The following is a 24,792-nucleotide window of genomic DNA, read 5'->3' as shown; positions in this document are numbered from 1 at the left end:
CGCAACAGATCTGCAAAATCTGCAGCTGCGTCTGTGGGGAGCTCATTAAAAAGAGCACCAATCTGCTCCTCAACCAGATCTGTCAAATTACATATTTATAGGAAGATGTACATCACTGTCCATCGGAGTCCTCCTACATTGCACACGGCAAAGTGTATGTTCTACTGCCTCATCCAAGAGCTGAAACCTCCAGGCATGCTCCAAAGATCTACAGGTATTGTGAAGAGCCAATCCCTCCCCTCAGGCTAACTGTAGCTTTCTATCATTGTAAAAATTAGGACATCTCTGTGAAGGATTCAATCATCAAACACTCAGCAGCTCACTCGCCCGTCTGGATTTCAGGTCCGATTGACAATTGCCAGGATGGTAATTTAAGCCTTTTCTTCAACCAACATCTTCATAGGCTACACACACATCTTAGACCAAGAAATGTTTCATTTTGGCATTAACCAGGTCAAACAAAGTTGAGCCAATGGCCACTTTGAGTAAGGATTGCAAATTTAGAGTGCTGGAAGGATATGCTAATGGTGGAGCAGGTTCTAGGAGCTCCTGTTCCTACAGAGACAAAACCAATATCTGCTGTTCTCTTGAGAACTGCTGGATGATACACCCCTAGAAAAATCTGATAGATTATTACAAGAGCCTGATAATATTTATAATAAATTAAGTAAACCTATGGCTAAATTATGGTCATAGGTTGGTACTAGATGGTCCCCAGATGGTAAGATTATTCTTCTAAAACAGCTAGCCCACTCATATCACCAAAAGTTAGTGATTTTTTCATTAAAACATGTATACAATTTTCAATGTGTGATACACAATTTTGATTAGGTTGTGAAATTCCAAAAGTAAAAAGTCATTAATTCTCAGCTCAGTGTTCTCCAAGGAATAAGAGGACAATCCCAGTAAATAAAAGCTTCTGTTTTACAAACTAAAGACACAAGTTCATTCAATGGCAATTTCAGATTAAAAAAAAAGCAAGATGCTATACATATAATGCAAACAATTAATTTAAATCCATATATCCCCACTTTCTCAAAAAGTTGGTTGAAAACTGCAGCAGCTCCAATTCAGGTTTGACTGCATGAGGTGGAGATCCAGGAGATGCTTACTGTCACACGTAATAAAGGCAGAGGAATCAGAATAAATATCAAACTGGTCAATAGTAAAAATATGAGAAAACCCAAGGACATCTGCTAATTAAATGTTAAGGTCACTAAGGGTGACCCGATATCAGAATTTCTCCTGTTTCATACATGCAGTTATCTAACTGAAATGAAAAAGACTAAATCACTATTTCTATTTGTGTAGCTGTCACCCACTGTGAACTGAATGCAACGATCAGACAAATCCCTAATCAGTGACAGAAGGGTTTCCCATCAATCTTAATTTACAGGATTAGGTATATACCCATCACTGCAGCATGCAGTTGTAACCTATAACAAAAAGATTGCATTGTTCCTTGCTCTCCACTGTTACCACTTGGCTAAATAAAACAAAAATAGATGCTTTGATCATCTTGAGTTGTGCTACATGAGTTGGGAAAGACCCCTAACAGCCAATCATGTTCCCCCACCAGAAATTGTAAAGATGCAACACCATAAGCTTGCTCCTTTCGTCCAAAGAATATTAGCGAGTCTGAGGATTGGGAGTGTTCTAGAAATCAAAAGACCACCAAAAAGTTGATAAAATAGGGAAAAATAGAATGAGAGCAAACTAGGCAGGAATATAAAAACAGATTGTAAGAGCTTTTACATGTATATGAAAAGACAGTAGCTAAAGTAAATGTTGGTCCTTTATGGACAGAGACAGGAAAAATTATTACGGGGAAATGAGGAAATGGCAGAAACATTGAACAAATATTCTGTGCCTGTCTTCACAGTAGAAGACACAAATTGCAAACCAGAAATAGAGGTTAACCTAGGTGCGAAAAAGTAAGAGTGAGGAAATTAAGAAAATTAATATCAGCACAGAAAAAGTACTGGAGAAACTTAAGAGACTAAAATCCAACAAATCCCTAGGACTTGATGGGTCTACATATTAGGGTTCTAAAAGGGATAGTTGCAGAGACAGTGGATGCTTAGACTATGATTTTCCAAATTTCTCTACATTCTGGAATGGTCCCAGCAGATTGGAAGTTAGCAAATGTAACACCACTATTCAAAAAAGGAGGCACAGAGAAAACAGAACTACAGGTCAGTTAGCCTGACATCAGTCTTTGAGGAAGTGCTGCCATCTATTATTAAGAAAGTCTTAATACACTTAGAAGATCATAGTATGATCAGACAAAGTCAATATGGTTTTACAAAAGAGAAATAGTATTTAATAAATTTAATAGTTTTTGAGGATGTAACCAGTAAGGTAGATAAAGGGGAAGTAGTAGATGTAGTATACCTGGATTTCAAAAGGCATTCGATAAAGGTGCCACACAGAAGTTTAATAGGCCAGATAAAGGTTCAGGGAATTGGGGATTACATATTTGTATGGACAGAAGATTGTTAATGCACAGGAAGCAAAGAATATGCATAAATTAGGCATTCGCAAGTTGGCAGGCTATGACTGGTGGAATGCTGCAAGGATCAGTGCTGTAGCCTCAGCTATTTACAATCTATATTAATGACTTAGACAAAAAGACAGAGTGCTGTATCTAAGTGTGCTGAAGATACAAAGCTAGGTTGGAATGCAAGCCGTGAGGAGGACAGAGGGAGACTGCATAGAGATATAGACAGGTTAACTGAGCGTGCAACAAGATGGCAGATGGAGTATGTGCTGAAGTGTGAGGTTATACACTTTGGTCATAAGAATTAAAAAGCAGAATTTTTTTTTAAAAGCGTGGAATTTGTAAATGTTGATGCACAAAGAGACTTGGGTGTACTCCTACAAGGAGCACAGAAAGTTAGCATACAGATACAGCAAGCAATTAAGGAGGCAAAAGGTATGTTGGCCTTTATTGCAAGGGGGTTGGAGTATAAGAATAAGGACATCTCGCTACAATTGTACAGGACTTTGGTGAGACCACACCTGGAGTGCTGTGTGCAGTTTTGGTCTCTATGCTTAAGCACGGATATACTTAGATTGGAGGCAGTACAGTGAAGGCTCACTAAATGTGTCCCTGGGATGAGAGGGTTGTCCTGTGATGAGAGACTGAGTAAATTGGGCCTATAGTCTCTGGAGTTTAGACAAATGAGAAGTGATCCCATGAAACGTACAAGATTCTGAAGGCACTTTTATTTTATTCATTCACGGGATGTGAACGTCAATGGCTGGGCCAGCATATATTGCCTATCCCTAGTTGCCCTTGAGAAGGTGATGGTGATCTGCCTTCTTGAACCGCTGCAGTCCATGTGGTGTAGGTACACCCATAGTGCTGTTAAGAAGGGACTTCCAGGATTTTAACCCAGCGACAGTGAAGGTGCAGTGATATATTTCCAAGTCAGGATGGTGAGTGACTTGATGGGGAACTTCCAGGTGGTGGTGTTGCCACCTTTCTGCTGCTCTTGTCCTCCTAGATGGTAGTGGTCGTGGGTTGGGAAGGTAATGTTGGAGGAGCCTTGGTGAATTCCTGCAGTGCATCTTGTAGATGGTACATACTGCTGCCACTGTGCGTCAATGGTGGAGGCAGTGAATGTTTGTGGATGTGATGCCAATCAATCGGGCTGCTTTGTTCTGAATGGTGTCAAGCTCCTTGAGTGTTGTGGGAGCTGCACTCATCCAGGCAAGTGGGGAGTATTCCATCACACTCCTGACTTGAGCTTTGTAGATGGTGGACAGGCTTTGAGGAGTCAGGAGGTGAGTTACTCGTCGCAGGATTCCTAGCCTCTGGCCTCCTTTGTAGCCACAGTATTTATATGGCTAGTCCAGTTCAGTTTCTGGTCAATGGTAACCCTCAGGATATTGATAGTGGGGGATTCAGTGATGGTAATGTCATTGAACATCAAGGGGTGATGATTGGATTCTCTCTTGTTGGAGATGGTCATTGCCTGACATTTGTGTGGTGCGAATGTTACTTGCCACTTGGCAGCCTGAATATTGGATATTGTCCAGCACTTGCTGTATTGGGACATGGACTGCTTCAGTATCTGGGGAGTCGCAAGTGGTGCTGAATAATGTGCAATCATCAGTGAACATCCCCAACCTTATGATGGAAGGAAGGTCATGGATGAAACAGCTGAAGATGGTTGGGCCGAGGGCACTACCCTAAGGAACTCCTGCTGTGATGTCCTGGAGCTGAGATGACTGACCCTCAAAAGCCACAGCCATCTTTCCTTTGTGCTAGGTATGACTTTAACCAGCAAATAGTTTTCCCCCTGATTCCCACTGGCTCCAATTTTGTTAGACTCCTTAATGCCACACTCGGTCAAATGCGGCCTTGATGTCAAGGGCTTAACAAGGTAGAATGAATAATCTAGAACACGGGGGCTCAGTCTCAAGATATAGGGATAGATGATTTGGGACTGGGAAGACGACAAATTACTTCACTCAAAGAGTTGTGAATCTCTGGAGTTTTCTACTCCCAAGGATTATGGATGCTCCATCGCTGACTAGATTGGAGACTGAAATGGACAGATTTTTGGTGTCTCAGAAAATCAAGGGATATGAGGAGCTGACAGGAAAGTGTTGAAGCTCAACATCACCCATGATGGTATGGTGGAACAGGCTCGATGGGCCATATGGTCTACTCCTGCTCCTATTTCTTGTGCCTCAGCCATAGCAGGATGCAACCACATTCAGGCCTTAATCAGGCCTGACAATTGCTTAATAGATGCAGTCTAACTGAAGTCAATCAATCTATCAATCATCCGTTGTAGTTATTACAAAGGATAACAGGATATACAGCACGGAAACAGACCATTCAGCCCCAAAAGTCCATGCTAGTGTTTATGCTCCACTCTAGCCTCCTCCCATCTATCCTCATTTAAATCTCTTATTGTAACCCTCTATTCCCTTCTCCCTCATTTGCTTGTCTAACTTCCCCTTTAATGCATTTATCTGATTCGCTTCAGCAGCTCCCTGTGGTAGAGTGTTCCACATTCTCACCTCTCTTTGGTAAAGAAGTTTCTTCTAAATTCCCTTTGGATTGATGACCTCCAGTTATGCTCTTACCCACAAGAGGAAACATTCTCCCTCTAACCATCCCCGTTCAGGAGGAGCCAATCCCATCAATTCCTGTCCCAGAACTGATGCCAATATCCCAAGGATCGGAACAATTCCACACCACACCAGCCCTTTAGCCACGTACTAATTCTCCTGATCTGTCTCCTCGTATGCCAATTTGCATGTGTTTCAAACAAAAAACATTATTTTCAACTTTCTGCTTTATAAGTTAGAGCCTGACTCTTGGCACTCTTTCAATAGGACCTCCTCCTAGTTGTTACTTATGTTTTATGTTCCAACATGGATTGCAACAACTTAATTCATCCCCTCATTCCAAGTTCCTCTCCAGTTGCCATGACATATCCATTACCCTGACACCAGGTAGGCAACACACCCTTCAGGATTCTCGTTCTTTGGCTGTAGAGGATGCTATCCATCCCCTAATTATTGAATCCTCTAATACTATCATATTTCTATTCAGCTCTTCCCCCGTCACCCCCAACCCCTTCTGACCCACAGTGCCTTGATCTGCATTGTGGCTGTCTTCCTTGCGGTCTTTCTCCTTATCCTCACAAATAGCAAGTACGTCAAACCTGTTGGACAGGACCAGTTTCTGCGGACCTCCTTTTCAAACTCTCCTAAATCCCCACTACCCGGCTCCCTGTCAGTCACACCCTCCCTTTCCTGAACCTATGTTTTACTCTGGGATGTGACTGTATTCTGGATAAAACTGTTCAGAAATTCCTCCCCTTACCTTATGTGTCAGAGTGTCTCCCCCTCACACTCCAGTTCAATAACCCTGCAGCAGAGAAATTCGAGATGGAGACATCTCCTGCAGACATGTTTCCTTCAGACAGTCTTGCTGTCCACAAACTCCCACATTCTGCAGTCCAGACATCTGCACACAGTAGCATTTGCAGGTACTTGCTACTGCTGTGTTTTTATCTTATTCTTTTTAAAAGCTGGTCAGACAGGGGCAGAATGACATAGAACCAGAGTAAAGGTATGTGGATGTGTACCAATGACTTGCGCGCCAGAATCTCTGCAGTTACACTGCTAAAAGCAACTTCCTTATCCTAGCAGCACATCCATTAGCATAAGCATCTACAATAATGCTGCTGTGGTGAATTGCAATCTTATGGTGATGCAAGAAGGAAATACAATGATTAAAAGCCCTTATCCCTGCTGCCTATTCAGGCAAACATTTTGTTTTTTTGGCATTCTTCAATCAACCATACTTTGACCTCAAATGAGATCAGTTGGATATAAGTTGCAGAATTGACTGCTAGATTTCAGTTTTGCTCATCATTCAGGTGTATGCATAGCAGTGTTCAGCCCTTGCATATTTAACAATGTACATAAGTACATAGGAAATAGGAGTAGGAGTGGACCATCCGGCTCTCGAGCCTGCTTCACCATTCAACAAGATCATGGCTTATCTGATTGTGGCCTTAACTCCACTTTCCTTCCTGCCCCCACCATAAACCTGGACTCCCTTGTAGATCAAAAATCTGTAAAACTCAGCCTTGAATAACCCAGTCTCCACTGCTCTCTAGGGAAGAGAATTCCAAAGACTAAATGATGAAGAGAAGAAATTCCTCCTCATCTCAGTCTTAAATGGAAGACCCCTTATTGTTAAATTGTGCCCCCTAGTTCTAGATTCCCCATGAGGGGAAACATCCTCCTAGCATCCACCCTTTCAAGTCCCCTTAGAATTGTATATGTTTCAATAAGATAACCTTTCATTCTTCTAAACTCCAATAAGTATAGGTGTAACCTGTTCAACCTTTCTTCATAAAACAACACCTTCATCCCAGAATCAACCTTTGAACCTTCTCTGAACTGCCCCAGTGCAACTTCTTCCCTCTTAAATAAGGAGGCCAAAAGTGTACACAGTACTCCAGGTGTGGTCTCGCCAATGCCCTATACAGTTGTAGCAAGATTTGTCTAATTTTTCACGGAGGAGGCAATAGCATAGTGGTGTTATTGCTGGACTAGTAATCCAGAGATCCAGGTAATGCTCTTGGGACCCAGGTTCAAATCCCACCACGGTAGAATTTGAAATCTGGAATTAAAAGTCTAATGATGACCATGAAACCATTGTCGATTATTGTAAAAACCCATCTGGTTCACTAAATGCTAAATGGTTCTTAAATGCCCTCTGAAATGGCCTAGCAAGCCACCCAGTTCCTACAAAAGTCACAAAAAAGGAATGAAACCGGACCGACCACCTAGCATCAACCTAGGCACCGAACTCAGCCCTGATGCCCAGTTTGCCATAAAACTGGCTAAATCAGCTCCTCATCTCAATACAGCCTTGGTTCAAACATGGACAAAAGAGCTGAACTTCCGAGATGAGGTGAGAGTGACTGCCCTTGACATCAAGGCCACATTTGACAGAGTGTGGCATCAAGGAGCCCTAGCAAAACTGGAGTCAATGGGAATCAGGGGGAATATTCTCCACTGGATGGAGTCATACCTAGCACAAAGGAAGATAATTGTGATTGTTGGAGATCAGTCATCTCAGCTCCAGGGCATCACCGCAGGAATTCCTCAGGATAATGTCCTTGGCCCAACTGTCTTCAGCTGCTTCATCCATCTTCCTTCCATCATAAGGTCAGGGATGTTTGCTGATGATTGCACAATGTTCAGCACCATTTGCGACTCCTCAGATACTGAAGCAGTCCATGTCCAAATGCTGCAAGACCTGGACAATATCCAGGCTTGGGCTGACAAGTGCAAGTAACATTCGCACCACACAAGTGTCAGGCAATGACCATCTCCAACAGGGCATAACCATCACTGAATCGCCCACCATCAACATCCTGGGGGTTACCATTGACTAGAAACTGAACTGGACTAGCCATATAAATACTGTGGCTACAAGAGCAGGTCAGAGGCTAGGAATCATGTGACGAGTAACTCACCTCCTGACTCCCCTGAGCCTGTCCACCTTCTACAAGGCACAAGTCAAGAGTGTGATGGAATACTCCCCACTTGCCTGGATGAGTGCAGCTCCCACAACGCTCAAGAAGTTTGACACCATCCAGGACAAAGCAGTCTGCTTGATTGACACCACATCCACAAACATTCACTCCCTCCACCACCAATGCACGGTAGCAGCAGTTGTACCATCTACAAGATGCATTGCAGGAATTCACCAAGGCTCCATAGGCAGCACCTTCCAAACACATGACCACTACCATCTAGAAGGACAAAGCCAGCAGACAGATGGGAACACCACCACCTAGAAGTTTCCCTCAAAGTCACTCACCATCCTGACTTGGAAATATATCTCTGTCACTGGGTCAAAATCCTGGAACTCCCTTCCTAACTGCACTGTGGGTGCACCTACACCACATGGACTGCAGCAGTTCAAGAAGGCAGCTCACCACCATCTTCTCAAGGGCAACTAGGGATGGGCAGTAAATACTGGCCCAGCCAGCGAAGCCCACATCCCATGAATGAATTTTTAAAAAGTACTCCACCCCACTTTGCAATAAAGGTTGACATTTCATTTGCCTTCCTAATTATTTGCTGTACCTGCATGCTAACATTTTGTGATTCTTTTGTGAGGGCATTTAGATCTCTTTGTACTGCAGCATTCTGTGGTCACACTCAATTTAAATAATACTATGCTTTTCAATTCCTCTTATCAAAGTGGACAAACTCACATTTTCCCACATTATGCCCAATCTGCCAAATTTTTGCCCACTCACTTAACCTATCTATATCCCTCTGCAGACTCTATGTCCTCCTCACAACTTGCTTTCCTATATTTGTATCTTCAGTAAATTTGGATACAATAAACTCTGCTTCCTCGTCCAAGTCATTGGTCTAGAGTGCAAGTAGTTGGAGCCCCAGCACTGATCCCTGTGGCACTCTAAGTACAGTTTGCCAACTGTCATGAACATTGAATTTTACAAGACAATTATGTTTTAAAATGTCACTTTAAAACAAAACAGATAGTTCTGAAAAGGAGATTGGTGAATTCCTGGTAAACACCACAGTTTGGAAAAGCACCCATGTGATCTCAGGTTGCTATGGGGAAAGAGAACTTAAATTGAAATCCATTGAGGTGTCAAGCGACAAATTTAGGACCTCATGCAGCATCTCAGAACAAAAAACAGCAGGCCGGGAAAAGAATTGGAACTCTCCAAGGGACAGTTTAGAAAATTATGGGAAGTAGAAGTAAAGCTCTCTATGGGGAAAGCAGTTTTACCAGAGCCAACTAAACAGCATAAAGAGATTTAACCCAGGAATCTCTGGAATTGTGGATTGTCACGGCTATCATGAGAGAGGGTGATTCGTCAAGATGCATCTTGATAATCAGATCCAGAAAACACAGGCGGAGTGGAAGGACATTGAAATTTTAGACCTGGCATGGCTGGGAGAGGTGAACCTCTGCTGGAGAGCTGGGAGTGAATTTGAGGCTGTCCCTTTAATGCTGCATATCTGCCAGAAGCATGGCACAGAATAAAAGTATTTTGTAAGGCATATTTTGGTTGTGTTAGTTAGTTAATGCCAAACTTACTGTTTTCTTTGGTTTAATGTATTCATTGTCTGTTAATTAATGTTTGATCTATGTTGATTTTAGTTTGTTAAAGTTAAAATCTTAAAAAGTGAAACCCTGTCCTTCAGTTATTTCTGTTGTTAGTTCTTTTGGAAATTCAACACTTAAAAACTTTAAAGAGTTAATCAGTTTCTACTGGGATCGTAACACAACTTGAAATGACCCATTTATCTTGACTCTCTGTTTGCTATTAATTAAACCAATTCTCTATCCATGCTAAAATATTACCTCCAAAACCATGAGTTCTTATCTTGTGTAGTAACCTTTTATGTGGTGCCTTCTGGAAATCCAAATACACTACATCTACTCATTCCCCTTTATCTACCCTGCTTATTACATCCTCAAAGAACTCTAATAAATTTGTCATACACGATTTCCCTTTCGAACAACCATGTTGACTCTGCTTGATTGTATTTTCATTTTCTAAATGTCCTGCTACTACTTCCTTAATAATGGATTCCAGCATTTTCCCAAGGGCAGATTTTAGGCTAACCAGCCTATAGCTTCCTGCTTTCTGTCTCCCTCCTTCCTTAAATAGAGGCATTACATTTGCAGTTTTCCAATTTGTTTGGACCTTTTCCAGAATCTATGGAATTTTGCAAGATTATAACCAAGGCAGTTACAATCTCTGCAGCCACTTGTTTTAAGACCCCTGGATGCAGGACAGGGAACTCTTCAGCCTTTAGTCCCATTAGTTTTCCTAGTGCTTTTTCTTTAGCAATAAGTTACATTTAAGGGGAGGCAATGGTGTACTGATAATGTCACTGGACTAGTAATCCAGAGGCCCAAGCTATCGATTTGGTGACACAGGTTCAAATCCTATCACAGCAGCTGGTGGAATTTAAATCCAATTAATAAATTTGAAATGAAAAGCTAGTCTAATGGTGACCACAAAACCAGTGTCGATTGTCATAAAATCCCATCAGGTTCACTAATGTCCTTTAGGGAAGGAAATCTGTCGCCCTTACCCGGTCTGGCCTACATGTGACTCCAAGCCCACAGTGATGTGGTTGACTCTTAACTGTCCTCTGAAATGGCTTAGCAACTACTCAGTTGTGTCAAACCGCTACAAAGTCTGAAAGGAATAAAACCAACAGACCACCTGGCTTCGACTTAGGCACTGGAAACGATAACTGCACACTCAGCCCTGTCGACCCTGCAAAGTCCATTTAACTAACATCTGGGGGCTTGAGCCAAAATTGGGAGAGCTGTCCCTCAGACTAGTCAAGCAAATGACTGACATCATCATACTCAGAATCATACCTGACAGGCAATGTCCCAGACACCACCATCACCAACCGTGGGGTATATGCTGTCCCACCGACTAGGACAGATCCACTAGAAGTGATGGTACAGTGGTTAACAGTCAGGAGGGAGTTGTCCTTGGAGTCCTCAACATCAGCTCTGGACCTCATGAAGTCTCACAGCATCAGGTCAAACATGGGCAAGGAAACCTCCTGCTTATTACCACCTACTGTCGCCCCTCAGCTAATGAATCCTCCATGTTGAATACCACTCAGGGTGGCAAGGGCATAGAACGTACCCTGGGTGGGGAACTTCAATGTCCATCATCAAGAGTTGCTGGATCTGTTTGAAATCTATCCCATTCAGCACAGTGGTAGTGCCACACAACACAATGGAGGAGTATCCTTCATTGGTGGGCTCGGTAGCACCACTACTGACCAAGCTGGCCAAGTTCTAAAGGACATAACTGCTACAATAGCCCTTTGGAAAATGGTGAGGAAACCAAGAAGGAGAAACCTACTTGACTTCACCCTCACCAGTGTACCTGTTGCAGATACATCTATCCGTGACAGTTTTGGTACGCGTGACCACCACACAGTCCTTGTGGGGACAAGGACCCATCTTCACATTGAGGATACCCCTCCATCGTGTTGTGTGGCACTACCACTGTGCTAAATGGCATAGATTCCAAACAGATCTAGCAACTCAAAACTGGGCATCCATGAGACACTGCAGGCCATCAGCAGCAGCAGGATTGTATACAACCACAACCTGTAATCTCCTGGCCCAGCATATCCCCTACTCTACCATTACCATCAAAGGGGATCAACCCTGGTTCAAATAAAGAGCACAGGAGGGTATGCCAGGCATACCTAAAAACGAGGTGTGAAGGGGTGAACTGGCTCCCCTTTGTTCAACCTCCTCAGCTGGTCACAACAAAGGTTTAAGTTTCTTTTTCACGAGGAAATGCCTTTTCCAAATCCAAATGTATTTAACTATTTAAGCAATTAGGAACCAATCTGACAAGGTTTTCTTGAGTCAAAGAAAAAGCAAATTTATTAACCACTAAACCCCAGGGAAAAAAATAATAAAAACGTAATACCACAAACACACAGGTATCAGAAATATGGGAAGTTAGAGTCCAATAAAAAAATTAAAAGAATATACCAATAAGTGTCCTTCCATTGTCCTTGAGGCGTAGATTTTTGAGGCAGATTTGGATTAGCTGGTTTCGTGGATGCGGTCATGTAGATGTTGCAATTATTACAAGATCTCGGTTCGCTGGTAGATTTCTAGGAACGTTGGCTTCCAAACCAGGTAATACACTTGTCCCAAAAGAAAGAGAGAGAGAGAGAGAGAGACAAAGGGAGAGAGAGAGTCAGAGAGAGGGAGACGGAGAGTCAGAGAGAGGGAGACGGAGGGTCAGAGAGAGGGAGACGGAGGGTCAGAGAGAGGGAGACGGAGGGTCAGAGAGAGGGAGACGGAGGGTCAGAGAGAGGGAGACGGAGGGTCAGAGAGAGGGAGACGGAGGGTCAGAGAGAGGGAGACGGAGGGTCAGAGAGAGGGAGACGGAGGGTCAGAGAGAGGGAGACGGAGGGTCAGAGAGAGGGAGACGGAGGGTCAGAGAGAGGGAGACGGAGGGTCAGAGAGAGAGAGGCGGACACACGCAAAGAGAGAGAGACACACACAAAGAGATAGAGAGAGAGACAGAAAGAGAGAGTGAGAGACAAAGAGAGACAGAGAGAGAAAGAGAGACAGAGGCAAAGAGAGAGACAGGCAGAAACAATGAGAGAGAGAGACAAAGAGAGGCAGAGAGAGAGTGACAGAAAGAGAGACAGAGACAAAGAGAGAGACAGGCAGAGACAATGAGAGAGAAAGAGACAAAGGGAGAGAGAGACAAAGAGAGAGACACAAAGAAAACACACACAAGGAGACAGACAAAGAGAGACAGGCAAAGACAGAGAGAAAGCGAGAGAGATAGAGAGACAGAGACAAAGAGAGAGACAGGCAGAGACAAAGAGAGAAAGAGAGAGAGAGAGAAAGAAAGAGAAAGACACAGGGACAAAGAGAGAGGGATACAAAGAGAGAAAGATAGAACAAAAGAGAGAGAGAGACACACACAAGGAGAGAGAGAGATACAGAGAGAGAGAGAGAGATACAGAGAGAGAGAGAGATACAGAGGGAGAGATAGGGAGAGAGAGAGAGATAGAGAGACAAAGAGAGAGAAAGAGAGAGAGAGAAAGACACAGGGACAAAGAGAGAGGGATACAAAGAGAAAAAGATAGACCAAAAAAAAGAGAGACAGAGAGACACACACACACAAGGAGAGAGAGGCAGAGAGAGAGATAGAGATAGAAAGAGAGAGATAGACATACAGAGAGAGAGATACAGAGAGAGATAGAGAGAGAGAGAGAGACAGACAGACAGAGAGACACACACACAAGGAGAGAGAGACAGAGAGATAGAGATACAGAGAGAGATAGGGGGAGAGAGGGAGGGAGATAGAGAGAGATATAAAGAGACAGAGACAGAGTGAGAGAGAGAGAGAAAGAGAGAGAGACAGAGACAGAGGGACAGAGAGAGAGACAGAGACAGAAAGAGAGAGACACACAGAGAGGGGGACACAGAGAGACAAAGAGAGAGAGAGAGAAAGACAAAGACGGACAGTGAGAAAGAGAAACAGAAAGAGAGACAAAGAGAGACACAGAGATAGACAGAGAGAAAGAGAGAGAGGCACACACGAAGAGAGTGAGACAGAGCGAGAGCGAGTGAGGGTGAGAGAGAGAGAACGAGGGCGAGAGAGGGAGGGCGAGAGGGAGGGGGAGAGAGAGGGAGGGCGAGGGCGAGAGGGCGAAAGAGAGAGAGAGCGAGGGCGAGAGAGAGAACAAGAGCGAGAGAGAGTCAGAGAGATGGAGAGAGAGAGAGAGTGTATGTCTGTGGCAGCCATTATTTCAATAACCAGTACTTAGCATTTTAAAGTCTCTTCCTTAGACAGTGACGAGTTTCATTGGGTCTCTGAATTATAGGAAATGTCTCTCTCTTTACACTTTCAAGGGTGACTGATTTGTTTTTCACCTTCGCCTTGGAAGGCGGCCTTGCATTTTTAAGTAGTTTCTTCTGTCTCAGTTCACATTACAAAATTTCCAGTCAGTTGAAAGTTGAAAAATAATTTTTCCAAAAAAATAAAGGGCCTTGGTTTCATGGCACTTCTGCATTACATGAAATGAAATGAGATTCACTCTCAATTCATTACAAGGTATAAAAAAAATGCAAAACACAAAAAAAACACATTCACTCCCATCCTTGGTGTTGATTATCCCATCAGTTCTAACTGGGTCTCTAAATTCTGGACAGGGCATCCGCATTCACATTTGATTTCCCTTCAATGTGGGTGATTTTTCGGTGATATGGTTGGAGAAACAAACTCCAAAGGAATAACCTTGCATTCTGAGCTTTGAAATTCTCTACATAGACTAAAGGGCTGTAAGTTAGAATAGACTGTGGTGCCTCTGCATATATTTTGGACATATATCTCAAAGTGTTTGAGAGCCAGTAGTAAACCTAGGATTTATTTTTCTGCTGTGGAACACCTTTTCTGATGTTTGTTCAGATTTTGGAGAAGTACCCGATTGGTTTCTCTATTCCTAATTCATCTTCCTGGAGGAGGACTGCCCATATACTGAAGTCAGTAGCATCGATGGCTACTTTAAATGCTTGGTTAAAGTCTGGAGCTGCGAGCACCAATTCGTTTATTAAAATGGCCTTCAGCTCCTCAAAAGCTGCCTGGCATTTCTCAGTCCACACTACTTGTGCTTTTTTCTGTAGTTGGTGTGTCAACAGAGCGGCTACAGTGCTAAGGTTCGGGACGAACTTGCATAGACCCCACACATTGGTATAAATCTCACGATTTCCCATTTCATTGTGGGAATGGGAAAGCATATTACTGCTTGTAACTTTGCAATCCTGGGCAGTACTTTTCCTTGACCCGCTACCTAGATAGGTCACCTGAGCCTTAGCAAATTTGCGAGGTCAGCTTAATTTTTGGAAGAGGACTTCAATTGCTCTAAGTGAATTTCCCAGTTGTCGGTGTACATTAAGGCGTCATTTAGGTACACTACATAATTGGATAATCACGCCACTACTTGATTCATCCTTTGAAAGGGGGCTGGGGTATTTCTGAGTCCAAATGGCATGATTCAACACTGGTATAATCCATCCGGAGTCACAAAGGCAGAAATATCCTTCACACGGGCAGTCAAGAGAACCTGCCAGTATCCCTGAGTAAATCTACCTTTGTAATGTAGGCTGCGTTACCTACCCTATCAATGCAGTCTTCCAGGCAGGATATCAGGTCGGAGTCAGCTCTGGTCATTGCATTAACTTTTCAGTAGTCAATGCAGAGCCTTGTGGGGTCATCTGGCTTGGGGACGAGCATAACCAGGGGACTCCAGTGACTTGGCTCTATTAGTTTGGTGCTCCAGCACGTGGATAATCTCCTCCTGAACCTGGGCCAGCTTTTCTGGACCCAGATGGTAGGGATGCTGCCTTATGGTAGGGGCCTCTCCCACATCCACATCATGTAGAGCTAAAGTGGTGCAGGCTGGCTTGTCTCTACAGATGTTTTCAAATGCAGTAGCAGCTTTCTCAGGTCTCCTCACTGACCTGCATTTAGATGGGTGAATATGGTGTCCAAATTCGCTAATTCTCACTGTTCCTCTTGTCCGTGAGGTCTGTTGTTATGGGACAGGTCATTATCTGGTTGTCACCTTCTCAGCTATGATATTGTTTTGTCATGTTGGCATGACACAGCCTTTGCTTTTTCCTGCAGTCTGGGGTGTCAATTAGGTGTTTACCTCCCCAGGCTTCTTTGCTACTCTGTATGGGCCACTGAGCTGGGCTTTTAGGGGTTCACCCAGTATTTGTAGGAACACTAGCATGTATTCTCCTGACTGAAAGGTTCAGGCCCTGGCATGTTTATCGGCCTGTTTCTTCATAGCTGTTTGGGAGATTTTTAAGTGTCCTCGAGCAAAATCAAAAGCTCTCGTGAGTTGCTCATGGAATACCATTATGTAATCTAACATGGAGATTTTCTCCTGTTCTAAAAATTTCTCCTCAAGTCTCAGAGGACCTCTCTCTGGGTGTCCTTAAACCAATTCAAATGGAGTAAAACCGGTGGACTCATTGGATAAGTCTCTGGTGGCGAACAGAGGGAAACCAAGTCCTTTATTCCAGTCATGGGGGTACTCGTGGCAGTAGGCCCTAATCATTGTTTTTAGGGTCTGGTGGTACCTTTCTAGCACCTCCTGCGACTGAGGGTGATATGCTGAGGATTTCAACTGGGTCATGCCCAGTTTACCCATAACTTCCTGGACTATTCAGGACACAAAATTTGAGCCCTGATCCAACTGGATCACAGCGAGCAATCCATATCAGGTAAAGAATTGTGTTAATTCCCCACTGCTATCATGGCAGATATGGGTTCTCAGGGGAATGGCCTCTGGGAATTGGGTAGCCATGTACATGATGGTAAGGATGTACTGGTAGCCTCCTTTTGTTTTGGGCAGTGGGCCTATAGAGTTCACTAGCACATGCTGTATATTTCCACAAAAGGCAGCACGGGAATCATAGGTGCAGATTTTACTACAGGTTAGAGTTTTCCCACAATCTGGCAGGTGTGGCAGATTCTGCAAAACCTTACTGCATCTTTGTGGAGGTGTGGCCAGTAAAAATGCTGGATGATGTGGGCTTGGGTTTTTCATATTTCAACATGCCCAGCCATTGGGGTTGTGTGTGTTAGCCATAATATTTCTTCTCAGTGCCTCGACAGCACCACTACCGGGTGGATCACTGCCCACTCCTGGTTTGCAGGTCCGAGAGGGGATCACCACTTCATCATCAGCACTTCATTTTTAATGTAATAGTATTTAGGGATTGCTCTGCCTCAGCTTCAGTTTGGGCAGTCTGAGCTAACTGTTTTACCAACTATGGAAGTTGGCCACAATCAAGGAAGACAAAATTATTACCTCCTTAGGGTCCCTTAGAAAGGTCTCAGATAACCAGACAGCAGGGTCAACTGTCTGCAGTGCCACTTCAGCCTCCTCTGATGGAGTTTGTCTCTCCATAGACCGGATCACCACACAGTCAGGGAAAATGCCAGGCACTTTCTCCTGCAGCTGTTCTGTCTTGGTCGCCTTCTCTGAGAATACTGGGGATGCCATCACTTTTGATTCTGCCAGGTCATTGCGAAGGAGCAGGTCGACCCCATCAACTGGCAAACTGGGGACAACTCCCATGGTCACCAGTCCTGACATAAGGTTGCACTCCAGGTGCACCCGACATAAAGGGATGGGCACGTACCCTCCTTCAATACCCTTTACCAGGACCTTGGCACTTACTGCACTCTCTTGTGAAAGGTCATGTCTTTTCCCAGCAGTAGAGTTTGGCTGGCCCTTGTATCTCTCAGTGTCACAATAGGCTTACTCACCTCGCTCTGGGGAGATGAAGTCACTCTCCGGTTTGACACAAAATCTTTGTAACTCTAATGGGATTTTTTTTAAACTCACCCACGCTCACAGTAGTGCATCTACAGGGATTTGCTGCTGCAGTCAGAGCTATAGTTTGGTCTGCTATGCTTTCTGTCTGACTTCCAGTTTCTTCGCTGGACGTGTGTGCTTCAACAAATCCCATGTGTTTTTCCCGTAATCTTCAGCAATCAGCACGGAGGTGTTCTGCCTTGCGGCAGTTAAAACACATAGGTTTCTTGGCCTCACTCCTGTTCTCAGCACCATCCTTTCTGGGTTAAGGAGGGCCCCCTGTGTTTCCAGCTGTCCCTTCTCTCCCAGGGATGCTCAGTTTCCTATCACTCTCACACCTCCTATCCTTCTCAATTGGTTGGGGGTAACTAGGGAAGGGTTTCCTTTGGGATGAAGGTTTGTGGATAAGCTCAATCATAAGTTAGAGTTGTTGCCTGCCTGGTCCCTGTTACTCTCTGTTCCTGTATGTGAGTTCCATTGGGAAGGGCATGGAGTTTTTGAACTCCTCAAGGAGAATTATTTCACAAAGGTTTTCGTAGGTGGCCTCAACTGGTAAAAAGTGAGCTGCTTAAGCCATTCAAATTCCAGGAACGTCTGGTCAGGCCATTTCATGAGGGTACAGAATTTCTGACAGTATACCTCCAACACCAACTGGTACGCAGTTCAAATAGCTGTTTTTGCTGTCTCATACCTTATTGCACTTTGCTCAGGCAAGAGGGAGTAAACCTCATGAGCTTTTCCTGCAAGCTTACACTAACAGCAAAGACCAGTGTTCAGCTGCCCACTAACTGCTATGCTACCTGTTCAAAAGAGATAAAGAAGGCCTCCAACTCTTCATCAAACTTAGGAATTGAATAGGCAAACTTGATTAGCTCAGCTTTCAGTCTGAACTAGGGGAGTTTTCATTGGACACGTGGGAACCTCCATTCTCAGCTTGAGCTGCATGAATTTAAACTTCATTTCCAATTTGTGCCTCTCCCTCTCTTACCCATTCCTGCCTCCCTCTCTCTCCCTCTCCCATTCCCACACCTGCCTCTCTCTCTCTTTCCCATTCTGGCCTCCCACTCTCCCTTGCCCATCCCTGCTTCTCTCTCTCTCATTCCCATCCCTGCCCCCTCTCTCTCTTTCCCATCCCAACCTCTCGCTCTCTTTCCTGTCCCTGCCTCTCTTTGTCCCGTCCCTGCCTTTATCTCTCCCTCCCTCTCTTTCACTTGCCCGCCCTTGTCACTCTCTCTCTTTCCCGTCCCTGCCTTTCTCTCTTTCCCATCTCTGCCTCTCTCCCTTCCCTCTCCCATTCCTGCCTCCCTCTCTTTTCCCGTCCCTGCCTCCCTCTCTTTTCCCGTCCCTGCCTCCCTCTCTTTTCCCGTCCCTGCCTCCCTCTCTTTTCCCGTCCCTGCCTCCCTCTCTTTTCCCGTCCCTGCCTCCCTCTCTTTTCCCGTCCCTGCCTCCCTCTCTTTTCCCGTCCCTGCCTCCCTCTCTTTTGCCGTCCCTGCCTCCCTCTCTTTTCCCGTCCCTGCCTCCCTCTATCTCTTTCCCATTTCTGCCTCCCTCTCTCTCTTTCCCGTTTCTGCCTCTCTCTCTCTCTTTCCAGTATCCTGCCTGTCTCTCTCGCCTTCCAGTATCCTGCCTCGCTGTCTCTCCCATTTCCACTCCTGCCTCTCTCTCTCTCTTATATAACTGTCCCTGCCTCTCTCTCTTTCCTGCCCCTGCCTCTCTCTCTTTCCCGCCCCTGCCTCTCTTTCCCACCCGTCTGTCTCTCCCTCTTTCCTGCCCCTGCCTCCGTCTCTCTCATTCTCACTCCTGCCTTCTCTCTCTCTCTCTCATAACTGTCCCTGCCTCTCTGTCTCTCTCATTCCTGTCCCTGCCTCTCTGTCTCTCTCATTCCTGTCCCTGCCTCTCTCTTTCTCTACCCCTGCCTCGCTTGCTCTCTCTCTATCCCGTCCCTGCCTTTCTCTCACTCCCTCTCTTTCCCGTCCCTGCCTCTCCCTCTCTCTTTCCCATCCCTGCCACTCTCTCTCCCTCTCTGTCCTGTCCCTGCCTCCCTCTCTCTCTCTCATTCCAACTCACGCCTCTCTATCTCTCTTTCCCATTTCGGCCTCCCTCTCTCTCCTGCCCATCCCTGCCTCCCACTCTCTTTCCCATCTCTGCCTCTCTCTCTCTCTATCCCACCCCTACCACTCTCTCTCTCTCTTTCCCACCCCTGCCTCTCTCTCTCTCTCTCTCTTTCCCATCCCTGCCTCTCTCTCTTCATGTCACTGCCCCTCCCTCTCTCTTTTCTGTCCCTGCCTCTCGCTCTCTCTTTCCTTTCCTTGCATCTCTCTCTTTCCTATCCCTGCTTCTCTCTCTCTCCCTCTATTTTTTCCGACCCTGCCTCTCTTTCTCTCTTCATGTCACTGCCCCTCTCTGTCTCTTTCCTGTATCTGCCTCTCTCCCTCTCTCTTTCCAGTATCCTGCCTGCCTCTCTCTCGCTCTCTTTCCAGTATCCTGCCTGCCTCTCTCTCTCGCTCTCTTTCCAGTATCCTGCCTGGCTCTCTCTCGCTCTCTTTCCGTTCCCTGCCTCTCTCTCGCTCTCTATCCGTTCCCTGCCTCTCTCTCGCTCTCTTTCCGTTCCCTGCTTCTCTCTCTCTCTTTCCGTTCCCTGCCTCTCTCTCTCTCTTTCCGTTCCCTGCCTCTCTCTCTCTCTTTCCGTTCCCTGCCTCTCTCTCTCTCTTTCCGTTCCCTGCCTCTCTCTCTCTTTCCGTTCCCTGCCTCTCTCTCTCTCTTTCCGTTCCCTGCCTCTCTCTCTCTCTTTCCGTTCCCTGCCTCTCTCTCTCTCTTTCCGTTCCCTGCCTCTCTCTCTCTCTTTCCGTTCCCTGCCTCTCTCTCTCTCTTTCCGTTCCCTGCCTCTCTCTCCCTTTCCGTTCCCTGCCTCTCTCTCTCTTTCCGTTCCCTGCTCTCTCTCTCTGTCCCGTCGCTGTCTTTCCAGTCACTGCCTCTCTCTCTCTCTCTCTCTTCCCTTTCCCTTCCCTGACGCTCTTTTCGGTATCCTGCCTGTCCTTCTCTCTGTCCCGTCCCTGCCTCTCACTCTCCCGACTCTGCCTCTCTCTCTCTCTATGTCTCTTACCCATTCCTCTAGCTCTCTCTATTTCATCCCTGCCTCTCTCTTTCTTTATTCCGTCCCAGCCTCCCTCTCAATTCCATTTCTGCCTCTCTCTCTCTATTCCATCCCTGCCTCTCTCTCTCTTTCACTTGCCAGCCCCTGCCTCGCTCTCTTTCCCATCCCTGCCTCCATCTCTCTTTCTCTTGCCCATTCCAACTACTGCTTCACTCTCTCTATCTCTCTTTCCCATTCCAGCCTCCCTCTCTCTTTCCAGTCCCCACCTCCCTCTCTCTTTCCCGTCCCTGCTTCTCACTCTCCCTTTCCCATCCCTGCCTTTCACTCTCCCTTTCCCATCCTTGCCTCTCTCTCTTGTACCCATCCCTGCCTCTCTCTCTTTCTCATTCTAACTTTCCCGTCTCTGCCTCGCTCTCTCTCTTTCCCGTCTCTGCCTCGCTCTCTCTCTTTCCCGTCTCTGCCTCGCGCTCTCTCTTTCCCGTCTCTGCCTCGCGCTCTCTCTTTCCCGTCTCTGCCTCGCTCTCTCTCTTTCCCGTCTCTGCCTCGCTCTCTCTCTTTCCCGTCTCTGCCTCGCTCTCTCCCTTTCCCGTCTCTGCCTCGCTCTCTCTCTTTCCCGTCTCTGCCTCGCTCTCTCTCTTTCCCGTCTCTGCCTCGCTCTCTCTTTCCCGTCTCTGCCTCGCTCTCTCCCTTTCCCGTCTCTGCCTCGCTCTCTCCCTTTCCCGTCTCTGCCTCGCTCTCTCCCTTTCCCGTCTCTGCCTCGCTCTCTCTCTTTCCCGTCTCTGCCTCGCTCTCTCTCTTTCCCGTCTCTGCCTCGCTCTCTCTCTTTCCCGTCTCTGCCTCGCTCTCTCTCTTTCCCGTCTCTGCCTCGCTCTCTCTCCCGTCCCTGCCTCGCTCTCTCTCTCTCCCGTCCCTGCCTCGCTCTCTCTCTCTCCCGTCCCTGCCCCCTCTCTCTCCCGTCCCTGCCCCTCTCTCTCTCTCCCGTCCCTGCCCCTCTCTCTCTCTCCCGTCCCTGCCCCTCTCTCTCTCTCCCGTCCCTGCCCCTCTCTCTCTCTCCCGTCCCTGCCCCTCTCTCTCTCTCCCGTCCCTGCCCCTCTCTCTCTCTCCCGTCCCTGCCCCTCTCTCTCTCTCTCCCGTCCCTGCCCCTCTCTCTCTCTCCCGTCCCTGCCCCTCTCTCTCTCTCTCCCTTCCCTGCCCCTCCCTCTCCCTCCCGTCCCTGCCCCTCCCTCTCTCCCGTCCCTGCCCCTCTCTCTCTCCCGTCCCTGCCCCTCTCTCTCTCCCGTCCCTGCCCCTCTCTCTCTCTCCCCTCCCTGCCCCTCTCTCTCTCTCCCGTCCCTGCCCCTCTCTCTCTCTCCCGTCCCTGCCCCTCTCTCTCTCTCCCGTCCCTGCCCCTCTCTCTCTCTCCCGTCCCTGCCCCTCTCTCTCTCTCTCTCCCGTCCCTGCCCCTCCCTCTCTCTCCCGTCCCTGCCCCTCTCTCTCTCTCTCCCGTCCCTGCCCCTCTCTCTCCCGTCCCTGCCCCTCTCTCTCTCTCCCGTCCCTGCCCCTCTCTCTCTCTCCCGTCCCTGCCCCTCTCTCTCTCTCTCCCGTCCCTGCCCCTCTCTCTCTCTCCCGTCCCTGCCCCTCTCTCTCTCTCTCCCGTCCCTGCCCCTCTCTCTCTCTCTCCCGTCCCTGCCCCTCTATCTCTTTCCCATCCCTGACGCTCTATCTCTCTCTCCCGTCCCTGACGCTCTATCTCTCTCTCCCGTCACTGCCCCTCTCTCTCTCTCCCCCATTCCCACTCCTGCCCCTCTCCCTCTCTCTATCTCTTTCCCATTCCCACCTCCCTCTCGCTCTTGCCCATCCCTGCCCCCCACCTCTCTTTTTCCCATCGCTGTCTCTCTCTCTCTCTCCTTCCCGTCCATGCCTCTGTCTTACCTTCCTGCCCTGCCTCTCTCACTCTCTTTCCTGTCCCCACCTCTCACTCTCACTTGCCCATCCCTGCCTCTCTCTATCACTTTCCGTCCTTGCCTCTCTCTCTCGTCCCCATCCCTGCCCCTCTCTCTCTCTTTCTATCTTTCCCATCCCTGCCTCTTTCCCTCTCCCGACCCTGCTCCCCTCTCTCTTTCCCATCTCTGCCTCCTTCTCTCTCTCCCGTCTCTGCCTCTCTCTCTCTCTCCCTTTCTCTCTCTCTTTCCCATCACTACTCTCTCGCTCTGTCTCTTTTTCCCGTCCCTGCCTCTCTCTCTCCTAGCTGTCCCTGCCTCTCCCTCTCTCTCTTTCCCATCCCTGCTTCTCTCTCTCCCATTCCCACAACTGCCTCTCCCTCTCTCCTTCCCATTCCGGCCTCCCTTTCTCTCTCGCTCATCCCTGCCCTTTCTCTGTCTCTCTCTCTCTCTCTTTACCACCCATGCCTCTCTCTTTCTCTTCCTCGTCCCTGCCTCTCTCTCCCTTTCCAGCTCTTGCATCTCTCTCTTTCCCATTCCAGCCTCCGTATCCCTTTCCCGTCCCTAACATGCTCTCTCTCTCTCCCGTCCCTGCCCCTCTCTCTCTCTCCCGTCCCTGCCCCTCTCTCTCTCTCCCGTCCCTGCCCCTCTCTCTCTCTCCCGTCCCTGCCCCTCTCTCTCTCTCCCGTCCCTGCCCCTCTCTCTCTCTCTCTCCCGTCCCTGCCCCTCTCTCTCTCTCTCTCCCGTCCCTGCCCCTCTCTCTCTCCCGTCCCTGCCCCTCTCTCTCTCTCCCGTCCCTGCCCCTCCCTCTCTCTCTCCCGTCCCTGCCCCTCCCTCTCTCTCCCGTCCCTGCCCCTCCCTCTCTCTCCCGTCCCTGCCCCTCTCTCTCTCTCCCGTCCCTGCCCCTCTCTCTCTCCCGTCCCTGCCCCTCTCTCTCTCCCGTCCCTGCCCCTCTCTCTCTCTCCCGTCCCTGCCCCTCTCTCTCTCTCCCGTCCCTGCCCCTCTCTCTCTCTCCCGTCCCTGCCCCTCTCTCTCTCTCCCATCCCTGCCCCTCTCTCTCTCTCTCCCGTCCCTGCCCCTCTCTCTCTCCCATCCCTGCCCCTCTCTCTCCCTCCCATTCCCACTCCTGCCCCTCTCCCTCTCTCTATCTCTTTCCCATTCCCACCTCCCTCTCTCTCTTGCCCATCCCTGCCCCCCACCTCTCTTTTTCCCATCGCTGTCTCTCTCTCTCTCTCCTTCCCGTCCATGCCTCTCTCTTACCTTCCTGCCCTGCCTCTCTCACTCTCTTTCCTGTCCCCACCTCTCACTCTCCCTTGCCCATCCCTGCCTCTCTCTATCCCTTTCCGTCCTTGCCTCTCTCTCTCGTCCCCATCCCTGCCCCTCTCTCTCTTTCTATCTTTCCCATCCCTGCCTCTTTCCATCTCCCGACCCTGCCCCCTCTCTCTTTCCCATCTCTGCCTCCTTCTCTCTCTCCCGTCTCTGCCTCTCTCTCTCTCTCTCCCTTTCTCTCTCTCTTTCCCATCACTGCCTCTCTCGCTCTTTTTCTTTTTCCCGTCCCTGCCTCTCTCTCTCCTAGCTATTCCTGCCTCTCTCTCTCTTTCCTGTCTCTGCCACTCTCTCTCCTATCCATCCCTGCCTCTCTCTCTCCCGTCTCTGCCTCTCTCTCTTTCCAATATCCTGCCTCTTTCCCTCTCCCATCCCTGCCTCCCTCTCTCTCTCTTTCCCGTCTCTGCCTCCCTCTCTCTTTCCCATCTCTGCCTCTCTCTCTTTCCGGTATCCTGCCTCTCTCTCTTTCCCGTCCCTGCCTCTCTCTTTCTTTTTCCGGTTTCTGCCTCTCTCTTTTTTTCCTGTCCCTGCCCCTCGCTCCTTCCTGTCCCTGCCTCTCTCTCTCTCTCTTTCCCATCCGTGCCTCACTCTCTCCCATTCCCACAACTGCCTCTCCCTCTCTCCTTCCCATTCCGGCCTCCCTTTGTCTGTTGCTCATCCCTGCCCTTTCTCTGTCTCTCTCTCTCTCTCTTTATCACCCATGCCTCTCTCAGCCCTTCCCGCGCTGCCTCTCTCTTTCTCTTCCTCGACCCTGCCTCTCTCTCCCTTTCCAGCTCTTGCGTCTCTCTTTCCCATTCCTCTAGCTCTCTCTATTTCATCCCTGCCTCTCTCTTTCTTTATTCCGTCCCAGCCTTCCTCTCAATTCTATTTCTGCCTCTCTCTCTCTCTCTATTCTATCCCTGCCTCTTATCCCTGCCTCTCTCTCTCTCTCTTTCACTTGCCAGCCCCTGCCTCGCTCTCTTTCCCATCCCTGCCTCCATCTCTCTCTCTCTTGCCCATTCCAACTAC

At 47.7% G+C, this 24,792-nt stretch overlaps 1 protein-coding gene across 5 annotated transcripts in view; it reads right to left on the bottom strand.

Annotated features, from left to right (window-relative positions):
* LOC144690711 (putative helicase with zinc finger domain) overlaps window positions 1–24,792 on the bottom strand; it is a 453,895-nt gene that overhangs the window by 314,147 nt on the left and 114,956 nt on the right. The gene's annotated exons all lie outside the window — the stretch shown is intronic.

The sequence above is a fragment of the Cetorhinus maximus genome, chromosome 15 (genome assembly GCF_964194155.1).
Source record: "Cetorhinus maximus chromosome 15, sCetMax3.hap1.1, whole genome shotgun sequence".
In the NCBI taxonomy this organism is placed as follows: Eukaryota; Metazoa; Chordata; class Chondrichthyes; order Lamniformes; family Cetorhinidae; genus Cetorhinus; species Cetorhinus maximus.
The sequence above is the reverse complement of the archived record's forward strand: the minus strand, read 5'-3'. Positions and strand labels throughout refer to the sequence as shown.